This window comes from Rhincodon typus, chromosome 1 (genome assembly GCF_021869965.1).
Source record: "Rhincodon typus isolate 14 chromosome 1, sRhiTyp1.1, whole genome shotgun sequence".
Classification (NCBI taxonomy): domain Eukaryota; kingdom Metazoa; phylum Chordata; class Chondrichthyes; order Orectolobiformes; family Rhincodontidae; genus Rhincodon; species Rhincodon typus.
Window position 1 is genome coordinate 139298026 of NC_063332.1, and position 26143 is coordinate 139324168.

General features: G+C 42.7%; 1 protein-coding gene across 4 annotated transcripts in view; it reads left to right on the top strand.

The window, feature by feature from the left end:
• The first annotated feature begins 21088 nt into the window (after window positions 1-21088).
• The window catches only part of rbm46 (RNA binding motif protein 46), an 87216-nt gene continuing 82161 nt past the window's right edge, over window positions 21089-26143 (top strand). For 2 of the 4 annotated variants that reach the window (XM_048600303.1, XM_020510568.2), the window contains exon 1: window positions 21107-21252. The gene's annotated coding sequence lies outside the window, so the exon portion shown is untranslated. Of the gene's footprint in view, window positions 21263-26143 lie in introns of all 4 variants that reach the window. The other 2 variants (XM_048600316.1, XM_048600309.1) reach the window with 2 other exon arrangements.

The window sequence follows — 26143 nt, forward strand, 5'->3', positions numbered from 1 at the left end:
TAGTGAAAGGCAAATGCTGGTCAGCCAGCAATGCCCACATCCCACAAATAAAAACAATTTTTAAAAAATGGACGTGATGGATACCATTGTAGTGGAGTAGTTAGTAAGTCGTGTTTGGTAAGATGGTGAGAAAAGTCAGTCTGGTGTTGAAAGCCCAACATAATTTGCACTCAGCCAATAAAATCATGAGATTACACCCAAAGTCTCTTACAAAACAATATTATAGACTTCTTGCAACCTTTTATTTGTAATTCACGTATCCGTTTTCCCTGTGTAAATTTCATCAACATTTTCCCCTTGTTCCTGATCAACAGTAGTAATAACTGGTGTTGTAAATATGGAGAAAGACCACTGGAATTCACTTAATTCTGTTGTCTGTAGTCTTCGTTTAATTTTGAAAGAGGTTGTGGCATGTTATCCAAATCCCCATTTATGAAATCAATTTTAAATAGATGTGCAGCAAATTCTGTTAGGTTTAAAATCAGAGTGGTCTTCATGAGTTCACACACCCAAGATAGATCTTTGCTGTATTTTTTTTTGGAAAAGTGAAACTTGCATGAAATGTTTGGGATGGATTCTTGTTGCAAGGTCCAGCAAGATTACCCAAACGAGTCTCTAACTACAAACCTCACCCCTCGGACATCACTCAGGTCAGATTCTATCCCATCTGAAATCCAGAATACCTTGCCACTCACAGGATATCTGCTCAAAAACTAGCATTCCTGGGACCTGCATATTTGCAGGGCAGTTATGCACAAGACAAGTACCATCAATCCAGAGTTGCTTTGGATGGTTCTAACCTTTTACCTTAGCATGGCAAACATGGGAAATTGGCACACAGCCCCCAATCCCTCCCCTTTGGTGGGCAAGGCAGTGCTCCTGGACTCTGTTTTTCAGACATGGAGCCTCGTCATCCTTGGGACCAACAGTGGAGACTACATGATGACCACTGTAGCCTGGTCCAAGGTTTCTGCACAGGTTAGTGCAGTCTTGACAATCTGGAGGAATGCACTGCAGCAAGAAGATCAATGACCTCCACTCTGCCAGCATAAATGTTAATATCTTCTATCCAAAACTTCGTTACTGTACCAAACTGCTACTGAGGCTCATGCTCTTTTACACTCATCCTTGCCTGCAACACCCTCCTTCACTCATTCTCTCCCACTCCAACCCCCAGTGTTAGCACTTCATTTCTTTACACTGCTTACTCACTTGAGAACTGCCCCACCTGCACGAAGAGCAAAAACCATGTCCCCCACATGTATCTTCCTTCACACCTACCCAAGATTCAGCGATTCATACAGTGCGGAAAAGGCCCTTCAGCTTTAAGTCTACATGGACAAAGCTACCAGCAAGTGTGCTAATCCAAAGTTTCCTGTACTTGTCCCATATCCTTGAATGTTACAATATTTGAAGTGCTCATCCAAATGTTTTTTCCAAGTTTGTAAGGGTTCCAACTTCCACTACCCTCCCAAGCAGTGCAATCCAGATTCCCACCAACTGCTGAGCAAAAAGGTTTTTCCTTCCCCAAACCCCTCAATCTCCTGTCCTTTAAGCCCTCTCATGATTGACCCACCAACCAAGTGGAACAAGCTGCTCTATTCACTCTGTCCATACCACTTATCAGTCAACTACATTACCCAATTCTCTGCTCTAAAAGCGTACAATCCAAACCTATCTAGTCTCTCCTTCTAGGTCCATTTCTCCATCCCAGGCAACATCCTGGTGAAAATCCTCTGTACCCACTCAAGTGCTAACACATCCTTCCTGTAGTGAGGGGACTAGAACTGCAGACAGTACTCCAGCTGTGGCCTAACCAATGCCCTATACAACTGCAACATCTCCTTGCTCTTAAAATCAATGCCACGACTGGTGAACAGAGGTGTCCCATAAGCCGCCTTAAATATCCTATTCATGTTCTCTGCTGACTTCAAGGATCTGTGAATTATTACCCCAAGATCCCTTTGTTCCTCTAAACTACCCAGTGACTCAGCTTGTTAAATACTCCTTCCTTTTGTTTCTTCCTCCAAAGTGCATCATATCACACTTATCAGGTCTAAATGCCATCTGCCACTGGTCTGCCTATTGACCAACCCATCTATACCTTCCTGGAACCTACAACCATCATCCTAGCTATTGACCACTCTACCTCTTAGTATCATCTGCGAATTTGCAGAACATTCTCCCCACATTTTCATTATAATTTCTATATACAACAAGCAGCAAGGGTCCCAGTACTGATCCTGGTGGTACACCATTGGTCTCCAGCTTCCAGTCACTCAAACAACCTTCTACTACTACCCTTTGCGTCCTATTACTAAGCCAGTTTCTGATCCATCTCACCATGTTTCCCTCAATTCTATGTGCTTTAATCTTCTCAAACAGTCTCCCATATGGGATCATAGATCAGAGTCCCTACAGTGTGGAAACAGGCTCTTCAGCCCAAGTTCACACCGACGCTCAGAGCATCCCACCCAGACCCATCCCCTTATAACCCTCCTAGTCTACACATCCTTGAACACCATGGGCAATTTAGCATGGTCAATCCACCTGGCCTGCACATCTTCAGTCTGTGGGAGGAAACCTATGCAGACACAGGGAGAACATGCAAATTCCATACAGATAGTCACCTGAGGGTGGAATTGAACCAGAGTCCCTGGAGCTGTGAGGCAGCAGTGTTAACCACTGTGCCACCATGGATCTTAAAAGCTTTGCTATAATCCATAAACTAAATCATCTGAACTTCCCTCATCAGCACACTTGATCACCTTTTTAAAAACATTCAAGGAAATTAGTTAGGCATAACAAGTGGCAACTTAAGTGGTTCGTGTGTGAATGAACTGCCAAAGTGGTGGATGCAGGTACAGTTGCATCATTTAAGACATTTGGGTAAGTTCGTGAACAGGTAAGGCTTGGAGGCATTTGGGCCAAGCGCAGGCAGATGGCACTTGTTTAGTTTAGTCAGTGTGGACTGGTTTGACTGAAGGGTCCATTTCCATGCTATATGACTAGGACACTATGACCTCCCTCTGAAAAAGCCATGCAGACTATCCCTAATTAACTGATGCCTTTCTAAGTGAGTATTAATTCTGAAGGAGCATATTTTCTTGAGTAACTTCTATACCACTAACCAGAGACTCACCCATCAGTAATTTCCTGGTTCATCTCTATCATACCTCTTAAAAGGTGGAACCACATTAGCCATTCTTCAGTCCTCTGGCCTTTCCCTGGTGGCCAGAGTGCGATTAAAAAATCTGTTCCAGACCCTGCATTTTCTGCCTCATCTCCCACAGCAACCAGAGATGCAATTTATCCAGGCCAGGGAATTTATCTGCTTCTAACCCATTAAACCCTCCAATATCTTCCCGTTTATGGGAAGTTCTTCATTCCCTTTTCCTGAACTCCATACCCATGTTCTCCTTTCCATAGGAAAGGCTAAAGATATTCATTCAAGCACCCTTCCAGTATCCTGCAGCTTCACACACAGGTTGTCTCCTTTGGTCCCTATCTTTTCTTGGTTAACCTCTTCCCTTTAAATATTTCAAAAAATATTGTAGGATTCTCCCTAATCCTGTTCACAAGCCCTTTCTCATGCCCACCTTTTTGCTCTAATTGCATTGTTCCCTCCGGACTTACTAAAAGCTCTACTTTCCCTTATCCAATCCTGAGTTGTTCTAGACATCCAGGGTTCTATGAACTTATTGCTCCTATGTTTCCCTCTAAAGGTTACAGGCTGGACCCGTGCTCTCTCAGCTCCTTTTCGAATGCCTCCCACCATTGCTCCACTATAGACTCACCAGTCTGCTGTAGCCAGATCCTGCATTATTTTAATAAAATCTGCCTTCCCCTAATCCAAAGGGATCTTTTGCCTGCCATCTTTTTCCTTGTTCAGAAAAAAAAAAAGTTTTAAACTGTTGTGTTGTCATCGCTATCACCTAAATGTTCCCCCGATTACCATATTGAACACTTGCCTGGCTTTTGTTGCTAGAACTAGATTCAGCATTGCACCATCCCTTGTTGGGCCTTCTAGGCATTGATAAAAAAACACAACTCCTAGATACATTAAGAAATTTGCCCCCTCAAACACTTAACGCATCCCAATTTGGGATTGCTGAAAAAAAAGTTGAAATCTAGTACAGTTACTAGATTGTTGTTCTTACACACACCTGTGAACTGTCTACATACTTGCTCCTCTATTTTCCACTGACTCTTTGGGGGTCGATTACACACTCCCAGTAAAGTAACTGTCCCCTTAACATTCCTAAATTCTTAAATGAGGTTTTGTGGCCAGAACTCTTCCAAAATATCATCACTCCTAATTGCAATAATTGGCTCTTTAATTACTAGTCCTACACCATCCTTTTTACACCTTCTGTAAGAGAGGATCATATACCCCAGAATGTTAATTGCCAATCCAGTCCTTCCCTCAACCATGTTTCTGTGATCAACCTACACCATTCACACAGTCTTACCTATTACGCTCCTGGCATTAAAGTGAAGACCATCCAGCCTGGCCTTACTCATAACACTGAACATAGCTGAACCCACTGACTTGCTTCCTTTGCTGTAGGATGACGTTTCTCTCTATCAATATTCCGTGTCCCCTCCCCTGCCACAGTTTAAACTCCTCCCAAAAGCATTAGCAAACCTACCTGCAAAAGATGTTGGTCCCAATGTGGTTCAGATGTGGACTGTCCCATTTGCTCATGACCCACCTTCCTCAAAAAGGAGTCCCAGTGATCTAGGAATCTAAAACCCTCCATCTTGCACCAACTCTTGAGCCACGCATTCGTCTGTAACAACAGTTCTGAGGAAGGGTCACCGGACCTGAAACGTTAACTGTTTTTTTTCCTTCACAGATGCTGCCAGACCTGCTGAGCTTTTCCAGCAACTTTGTTTTTGTTCCTGACTTACAGCATCTGCAGTTCTTTTGGTTTTTATTTAGTATTTAACTCACTGCCACATCTCTTCCAGACAAGCCCACCTTGAATCCAATGGGATTTCCACGCCAATCTTTCTTCTTGCCCACTGACATTAATTTCACTGCCTCTCCTACTGCTTGACCAAGTATTTGCTAAAACTTGTTTCCACAGCCATATCACATTTCAGTGACCGCCTCCGGCTCAGACTCACCCTATGTGGATTCCAACTGAAGTTTCATCCCTCATGTTTTGAATCCTCCCAGGATCAGACATCTCTGATGTTCAGTGTTCCATGGGCAGCTGCTCTCACCGCATCCAGAGATGCGCACTCAGTGCATGCGGTGTCACATGCACACTCAACCTTTCTCTCCAACAGCATTGCAACACACTGGCTCAGAGCTGCACCACTCCACAGTTCCACTTTATCCTCTGGCTCATTCGTCATGCTAACAAATTTGTTCTTTTCCTTTCAGGCATCAAGGCCCACAAGATGCAACAACTCCAAGATACCCATGGCCCCCACGGCCCTCTGGAACCTTCCTCTCCTCCCCTTCCGTCTGACTCCATCCCCACCCACCAACCTCCTGTTGGAGTATTCATCATCCCTCCTAACCTTCCACTCTCTGATGCAGAACCTTCTGTACTCAAAGGCCTCAGCTTTATTCTTGTGCACCCACCTTAACTAATTTCAGGTACGACATGATGCCAAATTCTTCTTCTGCTGTCTTCACCTCAATGCTCATTTCATTGGAGCAGAGTCCTCTCCCTATCCCACAGACCCCTTCACCCACTTCCAACACTGTCCTTCCACCTGGACCCCTCCCTCCAGCCTTTTACCTGCACTCGATCTGTTCACAGAGAACTGTCAATATGATATTAATCACCTCAATTTCACTGCCCCTCACCAAATCCAACCTTTCTCCCTCCGATCCGAGTGCAGTCAGTTCTAACCCTGACCTCATTAAGCCTACCAATAAAGGGTGGTGCTGCTGTAGTCTGCCGTACTGACCTCTACCTTGCTGAGTCTGAGCACCAACTCTCATACCTTCTCCTGCCTTCCCCTGGACCATGACGCATCGGGCCATTGTATCTGCTACAGGAACTGATCTCATTTCATCCAGCGATCTCTCCCACTCTGCCTCCAAGCTGATAGTCCACCAACCTTGCACAGCCTGCTTCTACTTTCTCCCAAAAATCCACAAACAGGACTATCCAGGCAGACCCATTGTTTCAGCCTGCTCCTGCCCCACAGAACTCATCTCTTCCTACCTGGACTCTCCTGGTCCAATTCCTGCCTAGATACATCTATGATTCCTGACACCTCACGCTGGTTTCAAAACTTCGTTTGCCAGCTCCAGCCACCTCCTCTTTACCATGGAAATGCAATCCCTTTACGTGTCCATGCCACACCATGAGGATCTTAGGGCTCTCTGCTTCTTCCTGGAGTAAAGACCTGAACCATCCCCACCACCCTCTGCTTGGCCGAGCTCATCCTCACCCTCAACAACTTCTCTTTTAACTCATCTCATTTTCTTCAGGTAAGACGGGTGGCCATAGGTACCTGCATGGGCCCTGGTTATGCCCGTCTCTTGGTGGAACATTCCTTGTTCCAGTCCTATTGTGGCCCCCACCCAAAAACTTTCTCCAATGCATTGATGATATCATCTGTACTGCTTCCCTCTCTCATCTGGGATTGGAATACTTCAATTTTGCCTCCAATTTCCACCCTGCCCTCACTTTCACTGGTCTATTGACTCCTCCGTTCCCCTCCTCAACACTTCCGTTTCCATTTCTGGGGATAGACTGGCCACCAATATCCGCTACAAACCCACTGACTCCCACAGCTACCTGGACTATACATCCTCACACCCCACTTCTTGTAAAGACTCCATCCCATTCTCTCAGTTCCTCCATATCTGCCGTATACATTCAGATGAGGCCAACTTAGACAAGGGAACCTCTGAAATGTCCATCTTCTTCCCCACCAAGGATTCCCCAGCTCCGTGATCGACAGGGCCCTTAACCAGGTCTGACCCATCTCCTGTACTTCCACCCTCACCCCCTCTTCTCTCCTGCAACAGCAACAGTGTTCCCCTTATCCTCACCTACCATCCCACCAGCATCCACATCCAGAAGATCATCAGGCACCATTTCCGCCACTTCCAGCAAGATGCCATGACCAGACACACATTCCCCTCCCCTCCCTTGTCCGCCTTCTGCGGGGACTGTTCCCTCCGGGACACCCTGGTCCACACTTCCTTCACCCTCAACACCCCTACAGGACCTTCCCCTGTAACCGAAGGTGCAATACCTGCCCATTTACCTCCTCCCTCCCCAGTATCCAAGGGCCCAAACATACCTTCCAGGTGAAGCAACGCTTCACTTGCATTTCCCAGAATCTAGTCTACTGCATTTGCTGCTCGTAATGTGGTCTCCTCTACATTAGGGAAACAAAGCGTAGACTAGGTGACCACTTTGCAGAACATCTACATTCTGCTCGCCAAAAAACCCCCGAACTACCCGTTGCCTGCCACTTTAACACCACCCTGTTCCTTGACCAACGTGTTTGTCTCTGGCTTGCTACAGTGTTCCAGTGAAGCCCAACACAAGCTGGAGGAACACCTCATTTTCTGCTTGGGGACCCTACAGTCTCTATATAGAGTTCAATCATTAAGGCCTAAACGCTCCCATGTTCTAGCCTGCTACCCCACACACTAGACCTGGTTACCTCAGCCTGCCATTATACACTACCTGTTAATGGTCACTAATAGTCCCCATTAACCACTATTCACCCTCCTAGCTATTGTCATCAACTGTCTGTCCGACTGCTCTTCTCTCTTTAGGCTCTATCCTATCGTTTACTCCCTACCCCATCCTCTCCCCTTTTTTCCTGCACATAGAAGGGTGTTTTTCCAGCCACCATCAGTTTGGAGGAACGGTAACCGGACCCGAAACTTAAATTTTTTTTCTCCTTCACAGATGCTGCCAGACCTGCTGAGCTTTTCCAGCAACTTGGTTTTTATTCCTGATTTACATCACTTGCAGTTGTTTCGGTTTTTATTATGCATTATCTGTCCTATTTTCCTATTTATAAATTTGCTAGCATATGGCATCAAGAGTAATCCAGAGATTACAACCATTGAGGTCATGTTTTTCAATCAGCTGCCTAGCTTCTAAATGTGTTGCAAGACCTCATTTTTCCACTTTGCACAGGTGGTACATGTGTGTACCACAACATCTAACTCATCACCCTCCCCTTTCAGCATGGCCTGCAACCACTTAGTGACAGCCCCGAACCTGATAGCAGGGAAGCAACAGATCAACCTGGAGTCACATCTTCAGCTACTGGTGTGCTCCCCCAAATAGAGAATCTCTATTACTATTGCTCTTCCCTTCTTCACACCCTGTACAAATCAAGCCACTTGTGGCATCAGAAGCCTGGTTCGGATTGCATTCCTCCAAAGGAATCAGCACCATCAGCTTCCAGTGTCAAGACAAGTGGTGGGCTGCCCAAATTTGACCATCCTAAACAGTGATTGGCTGTTTCCAAGCCCCTGAACTGGTCTTGCAGGTTACCCTTGATGCAAGCCCCCCTAAGCAAAGGCTAATCTTTTGATTTGACCAAGGCCTACTAACAACCATGGCAAGCTTCACACCCTTGTTTGTGGTGAACAGTGAGATAAGACAAACTATGGGCCTGGTAACACTGCGGTGGAGAGCACAAGGCAATGATTTTGGGAGCATCCCTGTAGGCTCAGAAAGAGAGAGTGCAATGACAGTGAAAGAAGAGCTTGGAGATGCAATTTGATCCAGCCAAACTGGGTGTATCTGAGTGCATAGTGTTCTTGCAGCTGCATTACAAAGATAAGTGGCCAGTGCAGTCTGAGGTGCAGCATTGAAGTGCAAAAGCATCTTGGTTGATTAGAGATTTGCCATGAGGATTCTTAGACCTGACACAAAGATGCCAATGTTTGATGTGGCCAGTGTCCATGGAGAGACATTGAGTACCCACTTTAGTTCATCCATTTGATGAAGTGATGAACTAAAGTCACCAGGTACCTGCTCTGGATTTCTATGTCAAGATTTCTCAATGTCTAGCTTGTTCAGTATGTTTAGTAGGGTACTAAGCAATATTAATAAGGCAAGTTTTACAGTTAAGGTGCTTAACAAGCCATAATCCCCTCTGAATTAGCAACTTGTAAAACACTTGCCATGTGACTCAGCAAAAGCATAAAAGATGTAACACAATGCTCCATGTTGACATAGGCCCCTATAAGATTCAATCCAAAAAGAAAATAAAAACTTCACATTTATTAAAACCAAAGTTACATTTATCAATTCACATGAATATCAGAGTCCAGCAAGTCTTTCACTAAGGAGTTCAGGCAATTCCAGAAGACGAAGGGTTCAGTTGTTTTAGATGGCTCAGCAAGGTGATGCTTGTAGGCAGAAACTGCTCTGCTTTTCAGGCAAATACATGCATCTTCCAGAAGTGTGCTTTGACCAGGCTTAATCTGATAGGCAGGCATAGTTGGCAGCCTACAGTTCTGCTTTCTAATGTTGACATTAGACACTGCCTTAAAAATTCAAAGTATAACTGTAGTACCTCAAATGGAGGAATTTCAGTGATATCACCCATTGATGGATAATTTTAAGTTAATAAGTATCTGTCTGGAGATAGTGGGTGGCTTTTAACACCTCTACAGGCATAATGAGTTTCTACTTGTCTTTTTGTTATCAGTGTAGGTTGAGACTGAAGGTTTGTGCTCTGTTTTGCAGTGTGTCCACAGTGACTGGTGCTAAATTGCCCCAAAATGATCACGTAGCTATCTCTTTCTGCAACTCGTGATCCACAGCACACATTTTGCAAGACTCAGTGTCCACATTTAAACAAAACTAAGAAAGTATAGATTTTTAAATAAGTTATGATAATATTCATACTTTACTATAGTTAGAACAACTAGAACTTGCCATCAGCAAGGGTGGTGCAAGTGGATCCATCTAAGTTATTCAAATGGAAATTGTATGGGCACTTGAATGAAATAAAGTTGCAGGACTAGAGGGACAGAACAGAGGGAATTAGGAGTAACTGGATGACTCTACTTAAACATAACAGGGACTTGACAGGTCAAATGACCTCCATTTATACCATTTTGACTCACGTCTTGAATTTTACCAGCCCTTTGGAAGTGGACTGGGAAACTGGCAAAATAGAAGATACCTGTTGACTGCTACGCAGAACAGCTTTGAAGCATTAGGTAGCTAGTTATGGGCCTCCTCCCACCATGTTAACAGTCTGGCAGACTTTGGCCCTTCAGCAGCAACGCCAGCCTCCATAGTACCCTGAATGACTCTCCCACTACAAAAAAGCATCAGTCCACTTAACAGACATCAACAAGTGTCCTCAGAGGTAGGAAATGTGACTGCTGTCAAGTTAGTACAGGTGTGTACATCCTAACTTGTGTTGTCACATTTAAGCTGCACATTGACATTCTGTTAACAAATACCTACAGCTGTCTTGATGCTTTATTTGTATGTGTAATCTATTACACCTTTGCAAATCCTGCAGTGTTACTAAAGACACTGGCTCTATATGCCTGACTGGTATTCTCCACACTGAATGAAATGAATTCATAGGTATGCCTAAACACTGCATCAGTAAAATCCTTTATGCAGCAATATCAACTGAAGTCTCCAGATGATGCCTGGAAGTGCTGAAAATTCTTGACACAAGTGTCACAGCAGTAACTCGACAACTCCAGATTGCCACTCTCTTCCAGCATTCCATCAGTTAACAGCATCTTAGGATATATTCCATGAGCAGCCACTGCTTATCCCCACACACCCCACCAGCTGCAAGTTTCCTTTCAAGTCACTCACCAACCTGGCTTGCTGGGTAAAATCCTGGCATTCCCTCCAAGGGCACTTTGGCTCTAATTAAAGCACATGGACTGTGGCAGTTCACCACTTTCTCATGGGTAATAAATGTTGGTCAGCCAGTGACATCCATGTCCCACAAGGGAATAAAAGAGGAAAATAAAAACAGGTACCTGTTGGCAGAGGAGTACACAGAACATAGAACAGGACAAGACTGGAACAGGCCCTTTGGCCCACCACATCTGTGGTGACTACATTGCCATTCTAAACTAATCCTATGTGCCTACACAAGATTGATTTTTTTTCCCTGACTTGTTTGTGTCTATTTAATTTTGTCAAAATATCTTTCTACACCTCCCTTGGTAGAGCATTCTAGGCACCCCTACCACCAAAATTAGCTTGCCTCGCACATCTCCTTTAAACATCCACCCCCACCTTAAAACTATGTCCAAGTATTTGACATTTCCACCATGGGAAGAAGATTCCAACCATACACTATCTATGCCTTTCATAATTTTATATGCTTTTATCAGGTAGTCCCTCAGCCCCCAATGCTCTATTGAAAACAATTCAACCTTGTCCAGTTTCTCCTTATAGCCAAGACATGCCAGTCAAGTTAATAGATGGTAAATCACTTGCACTCTTCCCAAAACCTCCACATCTTTTCTATAGTATGTCAGCCAGAACTGTACACAATGGCAATAGACAAAACAATTCAGGGCAATTCTGATTGCCAGCCTAAGATTGTGCTTGTTGAGTGCCCATTAGTAGTTGACAAAATGTTGACCCAGGGTTTTTCAGCTGACATAAGATGGCAGAGATGGAATTGGCACGTGCACATTGCAGGCTTTCAGTCAACTTGTGGCCTCCATACAGTCACTAGATAAAGTAATGAAGAGTTCCATAAGAATCACAATACAGTCTTGAGAAAAGATAGGGTAGTATACACATTGAGACATTAAGTGGGGGGGGAAGCATAGATGAAAACTGTTGTTTTAAAGCAAACTAACACAAGGTTCCCATTTAATATTGGTAGAAGGAAAAAACTTGGTCCATCTACTTAAAATACTTCCAGGTAGTTCTAAGTTACATAAACAAGTACACAAATTTATATTCATAAAATAGTGCTAGCTTTAGTACATTAGATATTGGGGAATTTAATCAGATTTCTGTAGACAGACAACTCTAAGCACAAGCATTTTTTGATGAGAAGCATCCTTGAAAAACCTAGATAAAAACACTTGAGCACTAACCACAGTCCCAAGTTTATTATTTAATAAAATGTAGAAGTCTGACCCCACAGTATTCCAAATGTTTTAGCTAATTATAAGTGAGAAAATGTAATCAAACTAACATTAAGGGATGTAATGGAATTCCATTTAGCAAACAGCTGTTGACAAAAAGAAAACTCCTGCTCTGTCAACCAGGACAGAAACTGCAAATGGTGTAAACAAATTACATCATAAAAAGGGATGGACAGCACAATGGGAAGAACAAAAAAGGTGATTGTAAAACAGTCATTATGACTAACAATTAGCCTAGTTAATGACAGACAGTCTGAGCAGATCAGTACATCCGATGGTCAAGAGGAGAATGACAGATATTATAAGATATGGGTGAGGATGAGGTCATGTCCTGTTTTAAGAATTCAGCTAAGTGTCTTTTAATGCTTTGGCAAAGCTGTGATTGAAAGGGATCCCTCATTAATGGGATCCAAATAGGTGTTGTCTTATTTATTAAAGAAAGCTAGTAAGAAAAGTATTTAGAATAGAGATAGTAGGATTCATCCAAGATGGAAACCTCTGTCTTCACTTATCTCTAAACAATGTTGGTCTGTCTGGCTTCTGTGTGACTAGGGCTGAAAATAAAGATCACTAGATTTAAACAGAAACATTAATTAGACCACTTGTTCACTTTTCCCCTCTGCAAATGTTACCCTATATTCAAACAAATTTAGTCTTTTGTTTAAGATAGCAAAACAGAGCCTGGAATTAATTATTTGCAAAGTTTGGGATTGATTATTCAAAACACTAGTTAGAAACCATTGGATTAACTATCAAGGGTCTTCAAAGGTTTATTTTTACTGCATTGTGAATTCAACAGTAGAAAGGTCAATTGGTTTGGCTATCCAATTGTTATAATAGTTAGAAAAGAATCCCTACAGTGTGGAAACAGGCCCTTTGGCCCAACAAGTCCACACCAACCCTTGGAGCATCCCACCCAGACCCATCCCCACCCCTCAACACTATGGGCAATTTAGCATGGCCAATCCACCTAACCTGCACATTTTTGCACTGTGGGAGGAAACCCATGCAGACATGGAGAACGTGCAAACTCCACACAGACAGTCGCCCGAGGGTGTAATTGAACCCAGGTCCCAGTGCTAGCCACAACCACCATGCTGCCCCTCAATTGGAGATTTTTTTGGCATGCAAGACTCAAAAAAGTGGTGGAACCATTAAAATAAACCACCTTCACCCACTCCTTTATGGTTCCCAATCCATTCCCACTCAAAAATCCTGACCTATTTCTTTCTTCATCTTAGGACTGCTTAGAGTTCAAGCAGTCCTGACTACTGAGTTCTACTATTGTTGGGACTACCAGAGCAGTCAGCAAATTTCAAGGACAGGACTTTCTCTCACTGAGGGGTGAAAGTACCATCTTTTGCCTGTTTAGGCTGCCAACAATTTTTTTTTTTTTTTTTAAAACTGTGGGGTGAACATAGATAACAAAAATCTGTTATGACCAATGGTTTGTAATGAATGGGGTATTGTTCCTCCAGTATTTTTATCATTCAAGATTCTCCAGATTTGGTTGCCCTATATCTTCTTGATAGAATGTACCTAATATCTCTTCCTGAAAGATGCTTAAGAATTACTTTTTTATCAATCTGCTTTGTTTTACTTTAGCTAGATCCTTTTTCACCCCAATGAAGTTATTCTACTTTATATCATACTTTGTATTATAATGACTGCTTGCATTATTTGGTCTAATTAAGAATGAGATGGGGAAGGGGGATATTAATGTTCTACAAGTTTGTTTTCAAATGCATGTACTTCCTGATACAGCTCCTGCTGTAAATCACTTCTCACCCTTATCTATCACCTGTGATTAAATGTTATCATCAATCTAGTGCAAATTTATGGGCAAGTTAAAAAGTTTCCAATCCATTGAAGACTGATAATTCACTGAAGTGTCAGTGGCATCTTAAACTGCTGGGGTAGCATCTCTGATAATCAGAAGGTTAAAGTTTTTAAAATCAAAGTTACATGCACATGTGCATGCCGCACTATCCTGACTTCTGAAGCTTGGCAACAGCAAATTGAGATCTTCACCACCACCCTTTGGAAGATCTTGGCATTTTTTCATGAATTACTACTTTATGGATGCCCAAAAAATTAGTCACTTTCAAAGTTTTTAATTTTCAAATGGTTGAAGTACTTATCTTCCTGAGCTACCTACATAAGAGTGCTGAGTAATTCTCCCCTTCCTAAGGGATCTTAACTCTTAAATCAAGAACTGAATTGAGGTTTCTGGAGAGGGAAGCATTTAGTGTAGATATACTTGCCCAGGATCAATTGATATCCACAAATTCTTACATACTCCTGTTGTGGCACACCAACCACAAAATACAAGTGGTCATTCACATAACCTTGTGTTACTTGTGGCAGGGCAGTAGACAGTTTATGAATTTCAGCAAGGTGGGCTGCTCTCAAAGGTTTGATCCCATGGAATCCAGAAAGATCTGGCAAATTGGATACACAGTTGGCTTGATTGAGGAAGTAGAGGGCAAAACTGGAAGGTTGCTTGGCTGACTGGAGGCCTGTGTCTAGTGGTGGGCCTCAGGAGTCAGTGCTGGGCCCATTGCTATTTGTTATCTACATCATGATTTGGAGGAGAACGTACAAGGCATGATTAGTAAGTTTGCAAATGGCATTAAAATAAACATTATTGTGGGCAGTGAGGAAGGTTATCAAATTGCAACAGGATCTTGATCAGCTACAGAAGTGGGCCAAGAAATGGCAGATGGAGTTTAATATAGGTAGTGTGAGGTGTTGCATTTTGGACAGTCAGTCAAATTCAGGTAGGAATTTCATGGTGAATGGTAGGGCCTTAAAGCAGCATCATGGAAGAAAGGGACCTTGGAGTTCAGGTGCATGGTTCTCCAAAAGAGGAGTCACAGGTAGACAGTGCAGTGAAGACTACTTTTGGCACACTAGCCTTCAGTCAGGATATTGACAATAGAAATTGGGAAGTTATGAGGCAGTTGTACATGACATTGGTGAGGCTGTAATTGGAGTATTGTGTTCAGTTTTGATCACCTGGCTATAGGAAGGGTGTTATTAAATTGGAAAGAGTGCAGAAGAAATTTACAAGGATGTCACTAGAGTCAAGGGCTAGAGTTACAGGGAGAAGTTGGACAAGCTAGGTCTTTTTTTCTAGAGTGTAGGAGACGGAGGGGAGATCTTATAACAGTGTATGAGATTGAGAGGCATAGATAGACTGAGTGCATTCACCCTCTTTCCAAGGTTAGGGAATCAGGGACTAGAGGGCATCAATTTAACATGAGGGGAGAGAATACATGGGAACCTGAGGGGTAACTTTTCTTCTTTAAAAAGAGAGGGTGGCACACCAATGGAATGAGTCACCAATGCAAGTGGTTGAGGTAGGTTATTAAAAACATGGATAGGAAATGTTTAGAGATATGGGCCAAGTGCAGGGAAATGGGCTTAGCATGGATGGGCACTTAGGCCCTTCGGCCCAGACTGGTCTGTGCTGACCAATCTCCATGTTATAGGACAATGACTACATATTATTTCCAGCATTAACCTCAATGAAAGCAAAAGACTGACAGTTGAGACTGAGCAGAAAGAAAACTATGGTCACGCTACTGGGGACATTTCAAGACAGTAGAAAGACATTTGGGAAGCAAACTTGCATGGGAAATCAGTGTTGATATTAATGTTAATTAGGATGTTAGAATATTGTGAAAAGGGAAATTAGAGATTCCCCAGGTGTTTGAGAGAACTTTTGACCAATCTTGTGCATGAATCACAGAAGGTAGGTCTGCAGGTACAATAAGTAATTAGGAAAGCAAATGGAATTTTGTCCTTCATTGCTAAAGGCATTGAGATTAAAAGCAGAGAGGTTATGTTGCAGCTGTACAAGGTGCTGGTGAGGCCACACCTGGAGTACTGTGTGCAGTTTTGGTCTCCTTACTTGAGAAAGGATGTATTGGCACTGGAGGGGTTGCAGAGGAGGTTCACTAGGTTGATTCCAGCATTGAGGGGGTTGGCTTATGAGGAGAGACTGAGTAGGTTGGGATTATATTCATTGGAATTCAGAAGATTGAGGGGGGAAATCTTAAAAAGATAAAGTTATGCAGGGAATAGATAACATAGAAGTAGAGAGGATGTTTCCACTGGCAGGTGAAGCTAGGACAAGAGGGCATAGCCTCAAGATTAGAGGGAGCAGATTTAGGACTGAATTGAGAAGGAACTTCACCCAGAGGGTTGTTAATCTATGGAATTCCTTGCCCAGTGAAGTAGTTGACACTACTTCAGTAAACATTTTTAAAGGTAAGGTAGATTTTTTTTGAACAAAAGGAATTAAGGAATATGGTGAGAACACAGGTAAGTGGATGAGTCCATGAAGAGATCAGCCATGATCTTATTGAATGGCAGAGCAGGCTCAAAGGGCCAGACAGCCTACTCCTGCTTCTAGTTCTTATGTTATGTAATCTATTGTTACATTGGAAACAAGGCAGCAGAGGGGAATGCTTAATCAGTGTCATTGTGACAGGAAGCATGTGTCCAGAGGGGTTCCAGAGTGTTGGGGCCTTTCCTATTTATGGACCAGAACCAAAGTTGTACCCTAAATCTGTAAAGTTTCCCCTGTATAGGTTCTCAATCTAGCCAAGGTCTTGTGCAAACCATACTGGTATTACCTCCATTAGAACCAGGTGACCATATGTTTCCTTTGATTAGTTCAGATTTGGATGTTGCTGAGCAATTTAACTGATCCAAACCTGATACAGGGGAACTTTCCAGGATTTGAACTCTTCTGGATACGAGTGTATGAATCGTCTTAGTCAATTTAACTCTAGTGGGTCTCTTTTGCAGTCTCAAGTCTGCATACCAGAAGCAACTACAATGGTTTGCCAACCAGGATCCTGAAGAAAATTTAACTGCTTGGCCACAGCTTGGCTCAGTTTTGGGGTATTGCTATGGGCTGACCAAGAGACCCTCTAGTCAGGACAGGTCCTGAGTGAGCCTTCACCCAATTGGTGTTCCCCAACACCAGTCAGGCTAGTGAGGATATCCACTTCTATCAGAATACCCTGCAAGTCATATGCTCCACTGCTGCATTTTCCAGTGGCAAAGCCAGTCATAGTACTTGTCTGAAGTCCATTTAGGCTTCAGCTGCTAGGTACTTGTGTGTTTACATCATTAATTCCGCATACCAAACAAACAGTCTGAGCATCTCATTAAAAGTTAAACCTAAGTCACATGCCTCTGCCAGTCACCTTAACCTTTAAAAGGTAGTTATATTCCTTAGCTATCTCCATCAACTATTGAAAGGTTTTAGTATCTTGTACCTCAGGGAAAGTTAGGTTCCTATTAACCAAGAAAAGCTGCAAGCCAAGCCTACAAGTTGTCAGGAGAATTACTCATTGCTTTTCAGCTGCCCCAACATCATTTGCCAAGAAAAAAAAAACAAAACTTTTTTTCTAAATACTGGCCCCAAACTTCAACAACAAGATAGAACAAGTCAAGTTTCCCAAATAGCAGCATGATGCCAGAAATACTTACCCCAACTCAAAGGTGACTGTTGCAAGACATGTTTTCAGTAGCTTCCTTTTCTTTCATCACTACAAAAATAACTGCACAGAGGCCAGTATCCCATCACCAAGTCACCCTTTATTTACATCAGAATATCCCTGACACACATTCAACTTCCTCAGACTAAAGAGAGCTGCTGAAATTCCAGTTTATATCTGTAAGCCAGGGCTCCTGATTGGACCAGAATAACAGTCCCAATCAGGGAATTCATTCTATGAGGTTCACCTGCTAACCTTGTTATAATCACCAGAATACTTGCCTTTCTTAGCTCTGTCATTGTGTTTAAGAACAGGGAGGTGATGCTGAAATGTACAAAATGTGGTTTAGGCGAAAGGTGGAGTATTGTATGCAGTTCTGGAATGCATATTATAGGAGGGATGTGATTGGAGAGGCTGCAGAGGATATTTGAGAGGTTTAATTGTGAAGAGAGATTGGATAGACCAGGATTGTTTTCCTTAGAACAGGGACACTGAGGGGGTACATGGTTCAGATGTATAAAATAATGATGGACACAGCAGGGTAGATTGGAAGAAACATTTCCACTTGGTGAAGGGATCAATGATCAGGAGGTATAGATTTAAGATAAATTGCAGGAGGTTTAGAAGGGTTGTATGGCAACACACTTCCACCAAGAGGGTTACAGGAATCTGCAACTCACTGTCTGTAAGAATGGTAGAGGCAGAAACCCTCACAACATTTAAGGAGCAGTTAGATGTGCACTTGCAATGCAAAGGCATACAAGGCTATATGCCCTGTACTGGAAAATGTGATTAGAACAGTTAGGTGTTTGTTTTAACTGACACAGACTTGATGGGCTGAAAAGCATTTTTCTATGTTTTAGACTGTACAAGAAACAATGTTAGAGGTATATAAGATTTTGACAATTTCACTCCCATTTTGAGATAGCAAGAACTGCAGATGCTGGCGTTAGTGACAATACAGTGTGGAGCTGGAGGAACACATCAGGCCGGGCAGCATTAGAGGAGCAGGAGAGTTGACATTTCGGGTCAGGACCCTTGTTCAGAAATGGGGAGGGGGAAGGGAGCTGGGAAATAAATAGAGAGGAGGGTTGGGACTGAGGACGGTAGGTGGGATGGTGACAGGTGAGTGCAGGTAGGGGGTGGTGGGGATTGGTTAGTGGGATGGGTGGTGCAGATAGGTGGGAGAGAAGATGGACGGGCATTGGCAAATATCTGTGGCTTGGGTTGTGGATGAGGTTGTTGACTTGCTCTCCTACACCTCCCCCCTCACCTCATTTAAGGCCCAAAGCAAACCTTTCATATCAGACAGGGGTTCACCTGTACATCTGCCAATTTGGTCTACTGTATCCATTTCTCTCGATGTGGCCTCCTCTACATTGGTGAGACCAAGCATAGACTCAGAGACTGTTTCATACAGCATCTGCACTCTGTACACGACAAGCGATAATATCTTCCGGTCACCAACCAGTTTAACTTCCCCCTGCCACTCCCTGGGTGACATGTTCATCCTGGGTCTCCTCAAGTGTCACAATGACACTACAAACTGGAGGTGCAACACCTCATTTTCCACCGATGGCCTAAACATACAATTCACCAGTTTTAAAGTCTCCCCACTCCTGGCCTCATCCAAAGTCCAACCCTCCCTCTCATCCCCACCTCCTTGACCTGACACAACCTGTCCATCTTCTCCCCTACCTATCCACCCCACCCAGCCCACTGGCCACTCCCCACCAACCTCTACCTGCATTCACCTATCACCATTCCAACTACCTTCCCCAGCTCCACCCCTCCTCTCTCTTTATTTCCCAGCTCCATTCCCCCTCCCATTTCTGAAAAAGGATCCTGAACTGAAACATCAACTTTCCTGCTCCTCTGATGCTGCCTGGCCTGCTGGGTTCCTCCAGCTCAACACTGTATTGTCTTAGTCCCATTTTGCAATGGTACAAGAACTAAGGGAAGGGGAGGTGGAGAGATGTGCAGAAAAACCTTTTTAGGAGAATGAAAATTTAGAGCAGTGCAGTCTCCATGATGGTAAAGATGGTGATGAATAATTATGAAAGGAAATTAAGTGGGTACTTGAAAATAGACTTTGAGGGCTACCAATTTAAAGCTGGGGAAGGAAACTGACTGGTTTGTGATACCGTTATGAACTTTATCATTTGAATTTCCTCAATCTGTGCCTTCATGAGTCTGATTCTAGGTAAATTGAGGGCTGCCCCTTAAGTGACAGCAGCTTCTGCATGTAAATGCATATGATCGAACTACAGAAATGCTGTCAGTTTTAGAGGAGTAATAATAGTAAGAAGCACCAACAGTTGTTAGTTACTATTATTGATCAAACATCCAGGCCTCAGAACTGAAGTGTAGGTCAGCTAGGATCTAACTGAATAGTGACAAAAGGTCCAGGCCCTTTTGAAGAACAATGCAGCCCTCCAGCAGCTAAGGACAATGCAAATTCTACCTGCACATTTAAAGTATTGGCAAAGATCTGTAGCTTGGTTTGTGGATGAGGTTGTTGACTTGCTCACCGAGCTGTATTGTTTTTGTTCAGACGTTTTGTCACTATGCTAGGTGACATCATCAGTGGAACCGCTGATGAAACGATGTTATTCTACTCCGCTTGGCATTGAATAAATCAGTTCATCAGAGGCTCCACTGATGATGTCACCTAGCATGGTGGCAAAACATCTGAACAAAAACAAGCCAGCTTGGCGACCAAAACAATAACCTCATCTACCTGCACATTTTGATTTTACATGTTAAGCTAACCAGTGCCTAGGAAAAACAATTATGCACTAGATTTGCAACAAAATGGCTATAAATCAAATTTAATCTCTCAATCATCTCAGAATAACAATCTTTGACCCTTGCCCCCTGTGTGCTTTTTTTTGTTTATATCTCAGTGTGAGGAGATGATGGTGTCATGATAATGTCACTGGACTTCAACCCACGCTAATGCACTGGAGACCTGGACTGAAACCCGGTCAAGTCAGCTGATGGAATTTAAATTCAATTGATAAACTGAGGAGTTGAAAGCCAGTCTCAGGAATGGTGACCATGAATCTATTATCATTGTCCTAAAAACCCATCTGGTTCACTAATGTCCTTTTGGGATTGGAATCCTTGTCCACGCTGGCCTACATATAACTCCAGGCCCACAACAGTTTAATGACTTTTAACTGGCCTCTAAAGCGGCCGAGCAAGTCACTCAGTTCAACAGCAATGAACAACAAATGCTTACCTTGCCAGCAATGCCCACATCCCATTAAAGAATTATCTGTTTACAGCCCTTTGTTTCGTTTCCCAAGCGCAAAATTCAACACTGCGCTGCGTGATTCCGCCCGTCGATTGGCTGTCTTGGGAATTGCAAAATCCACAGCTATTATTGGTCGAGTAGCTTGTCAATCGGAAACTGCATATTCGCCAATTTCACATTGCCCCCCTTTCTCCCTCGCCTCGTGTAAGGAGGGAACAGTCTGTTGATGACGTCACGCAGTTTTTTTTGCGCTGTTTTGGGAAACACCCGCGGGTGGAAGACGTAGCAGGTGATATTTTCAGAGCTGTCGCGTAAAGAAGTTCAGGTTGGGCAAGAACAAGTACAAGAACGTGGTGACGGAAACAGCATATAAAGTTTAGTTTGGTTTGTTTTTTTAATTTCATTTCGAGCTGATCGATAAATTACTGACTGCACAACTGCCAGGATATAAATTCTGTTCGTTGTGTTTTGATGTACTGTGGAGCACCAGTCCAATGTTTTAAATTTTTAGTTTTCAGTTTTTCCCGCGATTACGTTGACACATCGGAAAAGTGAACCGGTGGCTCCAGGCTGGCGTCAATTTTAGTTCGACAACAGCCGCCACGCCCCGCCCCCAGGTGGGGGCATGAAGACGTAAATTCCTCAACCTGTAATTTTGGGTCTCTAAGAGTGGATTAGGTATGCGCATATATGCCTTAACCCCATTGCCCAGTCTCGAGCGCGAGTGAGTCGAATAAAGGGTTTGGGGCCGGTTCCCGCCGGCGCGCGCTGTGCAACTGAACTCAAAACCGTTTAACTGGAAAAGAACCTCCGAAACGGCATCGTTCCATGGTTCTAAGCCCCATGCGCTGCCTTGATATGGGAGTCTGTTTATGTCGGCGTCGAGTAAAGGAGAAACGGCGCACTTCTATACCTCGATTATAGCTAATATTTGGTGGGGTTCGCATTCAGTTCCTTTTATGATGAGGCACTTTAACTGGAAAGTCAGCATCCTAACCAGATCAGGTAGCCGTTAGATTTAGACACAACAAGAAAATGATGGATTTTTTACCCCCAAGGAAGCATATGTATCTTGACGCACTGAAACCAGTTAATGCGGTACGCAATGTGTTCCTTTGTACCTTTTTAACCGGCCATGCTGTAAAATCGCAAGTGGCCAAGACATACCACTGGGAAACATAGGAACGTGATCACTGCCAGTCTTATTAAAGAGTATTCAGATAATTAAAGTTCATAGTAGTGTTAGGCCCACCAGAAGTCGTATGATAGTGCTGTCAGGCAGTAACACCACGCAACAGCAATAAATGCCTTGAAATTTCTTTTGGAAAATTATTTATGGAAGCAGTTCTTGATTTTGAAATTCCATGCATTTAATTAGGTTTGGTATGTTTTGCTGGATATGGATGTGTACTTTTATCAAGAGGTAAGTGAGATCACTTGAAGCAATAAGAAAAAACATTTTGAATTGCCATTGGAAATACTAGGAAACTTTTAGAAATTTTCTGCAGTAAATAATTTTGGCCTTATTTAGACTCTATACAGTCGCAATACAGCAACACATCAAGTTGGAGGTTTGGTTCATGTTGAATTATCTCCTGTGCGTTCAGAATATATTGGCTATTGTTGTTGAAGATTCAAATGCTTTGCCTATGCTTCCTTGAGCTAAGAAGTGACCACATCCCAAATGTGCTATCCAGAAACCTGACTAGTGAATGCACTGCAGTACCTTCAACTGCCATTCCAACTTCAACCTGTTCACATTCGCCCCCGGTGCCTGAATTTTGAATCCATCCATGACCTTGCCTCCCATTGTTCCAAACTCCAATGGATATTGGTCCCTCTATCCCAGGTATCAGTTGAGTAACCAGTAAGCTTCTAATATTTACATTGTCTCAGATAAAGGAGATCAAAAATTGAAATGACTGGCCACACAAACACAAATAGGAGTAGGTCATTCAACCTATTAAACCTAATCTGCCATTCAATAGTAACATGGCTGATCTGATATTTCTCATGTCCATTTTCCTGCCCTTTCCCCATAACTCTCAATTTATCCACTGATCAAGAAGCTCTCGGCCTTAAATATACACAAGTACTCTGCCTGCACAGCTCTCCAAAGACTCTGGACAGTCAAATAATAAATTCCTTCTCCTCTCGGTTTTCAATCGGGGCCCCTTTATTCAGAGATTATGCCTGCTGGTCCTCAACTGTCCTGTGAGGGGTAACATTCAGCAATTACTCTGTCAAGGCCCCTCACCCTATATATTTCAATGAGATCAACTCTCATCCTTTTAAATTCTAGTGAGTAGAATCCCAACATATTTAGCTTTTGTTCGTAAGACAATTCCCTCCATACTGGAGATCATCTGAGTGAGCCTTCTGTGAACTGTCTCCAGTGAACTCCAATGAAATCTTTCCATCAATAAGGGGACCAAAACTGTTCACAGTAGCCAGATGTGGTTTAACCAACACCTTGTGTAGTTGCAGGAAGATGTTTCTACTCTTGCACTCCAACTCGCCTTGAAGTAAAGGCCAGAATTCAGTTTGCTTTCTTCATAACCTGTGTGAATTCATGCACAGGTATCCCAAGTCCCTTTGTATTGCAGCTTTCTGCAGTTTTTCTCAATTTAAATAATACTGTCTTCATTTGTCTTCTCTTTCAAAATGAACAACTTCACATTTCCCCCACACTATACTCCATTTGCCAACATTTTTTGCCCATTCACTTATTGATATCTCTGTAATCTGATAACAGTCCCCTCACAACTTGTTTTTCCACCAATTTTTGTCGTCTGCAAATTTGGTTACAGTACATTTGCTTCCTTCCTCCAAGTCCTTTGTTGAACCTCTTCTGGAAGCCCAAATACAAAACATCTCCTGATTCCTCTGTATTCTCTGTTGGTTGAGACTTCCTCGAAAAGTTCAAGTTAGTCAGATGCAATTTCCCTTTCAAGAAGCCATGCTGACTCTGCTTGATTATATTATGATTTTTCAAATGTACTACCATTACTACTACTTCCAACATTTTTCCTCAATAGATGTTAAGTCAATCAGCCTACAAACCTACTTTTTGCCTCCTCCCTTTTTGAATAAGGTAGCGGCAGTTTTCCAATCCTCCAGTACTTGTACAGAACCCAAGGATTTTTAGAAAATTACAACCAATGCATCCCCTATTTTGGGCATTACTTTTAGGATCCCAGGATGCAAGCCATTGAGGCCAGGGACTTGTCTGCCTCATATTAGTTTTTCAAATACTACTTCTGTAGTGAAAGCAATCGCACTGAATTTCTCTTCCATGTTCTATAGCATAAATGTGATGTTCAAAGTATCCTCCAGCAGAATAATGCAAAATATCTACTCCAAAACCTTAAATTGCAAAATATCTGTTTAACACCTCTGCATTCTTGTTCCTCATAAATATCTCCCCAGATTCATTTTCTAAGGGGCCAGTGTTCATTTTGACCTCTGTCTTCCTGTGATATATTTAAAGAAGCTCTTATTTTCAGTTTTCATATTCCCTGCTAGTTTGCCTTCACAGTTTGTTCTTTTTTATGTCTTCCTTTGCTGGATTTTGAATTTATTCTCGTCTTTGGGGCTGTCACTGACTTTTCCTTCTTTGCATGCTTATTCTTTCAACTTTATACACTCCTTAACTTTGTTTTATCTCCCACTTTCCTCATACTAAAATATATTTTTGCTGAGAGTCTTGAATTACCTCTTTAAATGTCTGTCACTGCCTGCTTACTGTCTTTACGGATTATCTCTTTGCCCAGTCCATTTTAGCTAATGCTACCCTCATTTTATTGTTATTCCCTTTATTTAAGTTAAGCAGTTGTTTCTGACCCAAATTTCTCCTGTTCAATCTGAATACTAAATTCTTTCATGTTATGATCACTACTTCCTTGGGGATCTTTTACTCTGGGGTCATTTATTTAACCTGTTTCACTCCCCATTACCAGATCCAGGGCAGCCTGTTCCCTGGTTGGCTCCATGCTACTTTGTTCTAGGAAATTTTCTCTAATGTACATTGAGTTTGTTGTCATAGCTACCCTTTCCAATTTGATTGGGTCAATCAACATGAAGATTAAAGTCCCCCATAATTATTGCTTATTCTTTTTACATGCTCCTACTATTTGTTTTTATCCTTCCATACAGTGTAGCTATTGTTTGGAGGTCTATACACTACTCCTACCAGTGTTGTCTTTCTCTTTCTGTTACTTACCTCCACCCAAATGGACTCTACATCATCTGAGCTTAGATTATATCTCTCAACCATTCTCACTTCATCTCTTAACAGTGCTACCCATCTCATTCCTTCTGTCCTGTCTTTCTGAAAGATCAAATATCCCTGAATGTTAAGTTCCCAGTTCTGATCCGTTCATAACCATATGATCATTTCCAATTATCTTGATTTGCACCGTTAGTTCACCTAGCTTATTCTGAATGCTTCGTACATTGAAGAATCAAAGCCTTTAGGCCTACTTTTTGCCATTTTTAATTATCCTAACTTTTCATTGTACTGTAGTCCTGTTTGCTCCTCTCTCAACACCCCTGTCTACTATTTTTTTATTTTTCTGTTATTTCTTTTATTACCATCCTTGTTTCTCTTTGCTTTATCACCCTTCCTAGGTTCCCAATGCCCACCCCCCCAATTCTAGTTTAAACCTGCCCCAAACAGATGAGCAAATACTTACTCAAAGACATCAGTCCAGGACCTGCCCAGGTGTAATCCATCCAGTTTGTACTGGTCCCGCGTCTGCCAAAACCAGTCCCAATCTCCTATGAGTCTGAAACCCTCCCTTTCTAGTCATGTATTCAACTAACAAATCCTACTGTTTTCACTCTGACTAGCATGTGATACTGGTGGTAATCCCGGGATTCCTAGCTTTTGAGGTCCTACTTTTCAGCTTGCTTCCTAACTTGCTATATTTGGCATTTGGCACTTCCTTCTCTGTAAAACTCATGTCATTGCCACCGATGTGTACCTCAACCACTGGCTGTTAACCCTCCCCTTCCAAAATTTGCTTTGGGACTTCCTTGGCAATAGTATCAGGGAGGTACCGTACCATCTTGGAGTTTGTTTACCACCACAGAAATGTCTATCTACTCACCTTACGCCTGAATGCAATTGCATTCAATCGTAAAGATGAAGAGTAGGTGGTTTAGAGGAGATCTGAAGAAAAGCTTTTTTTCACACAAAGGGTGGTAGAAATATAGAATGTGCTGCCTGACAGGGTGGAGGCAGGTACTGTAACAACATTCAAG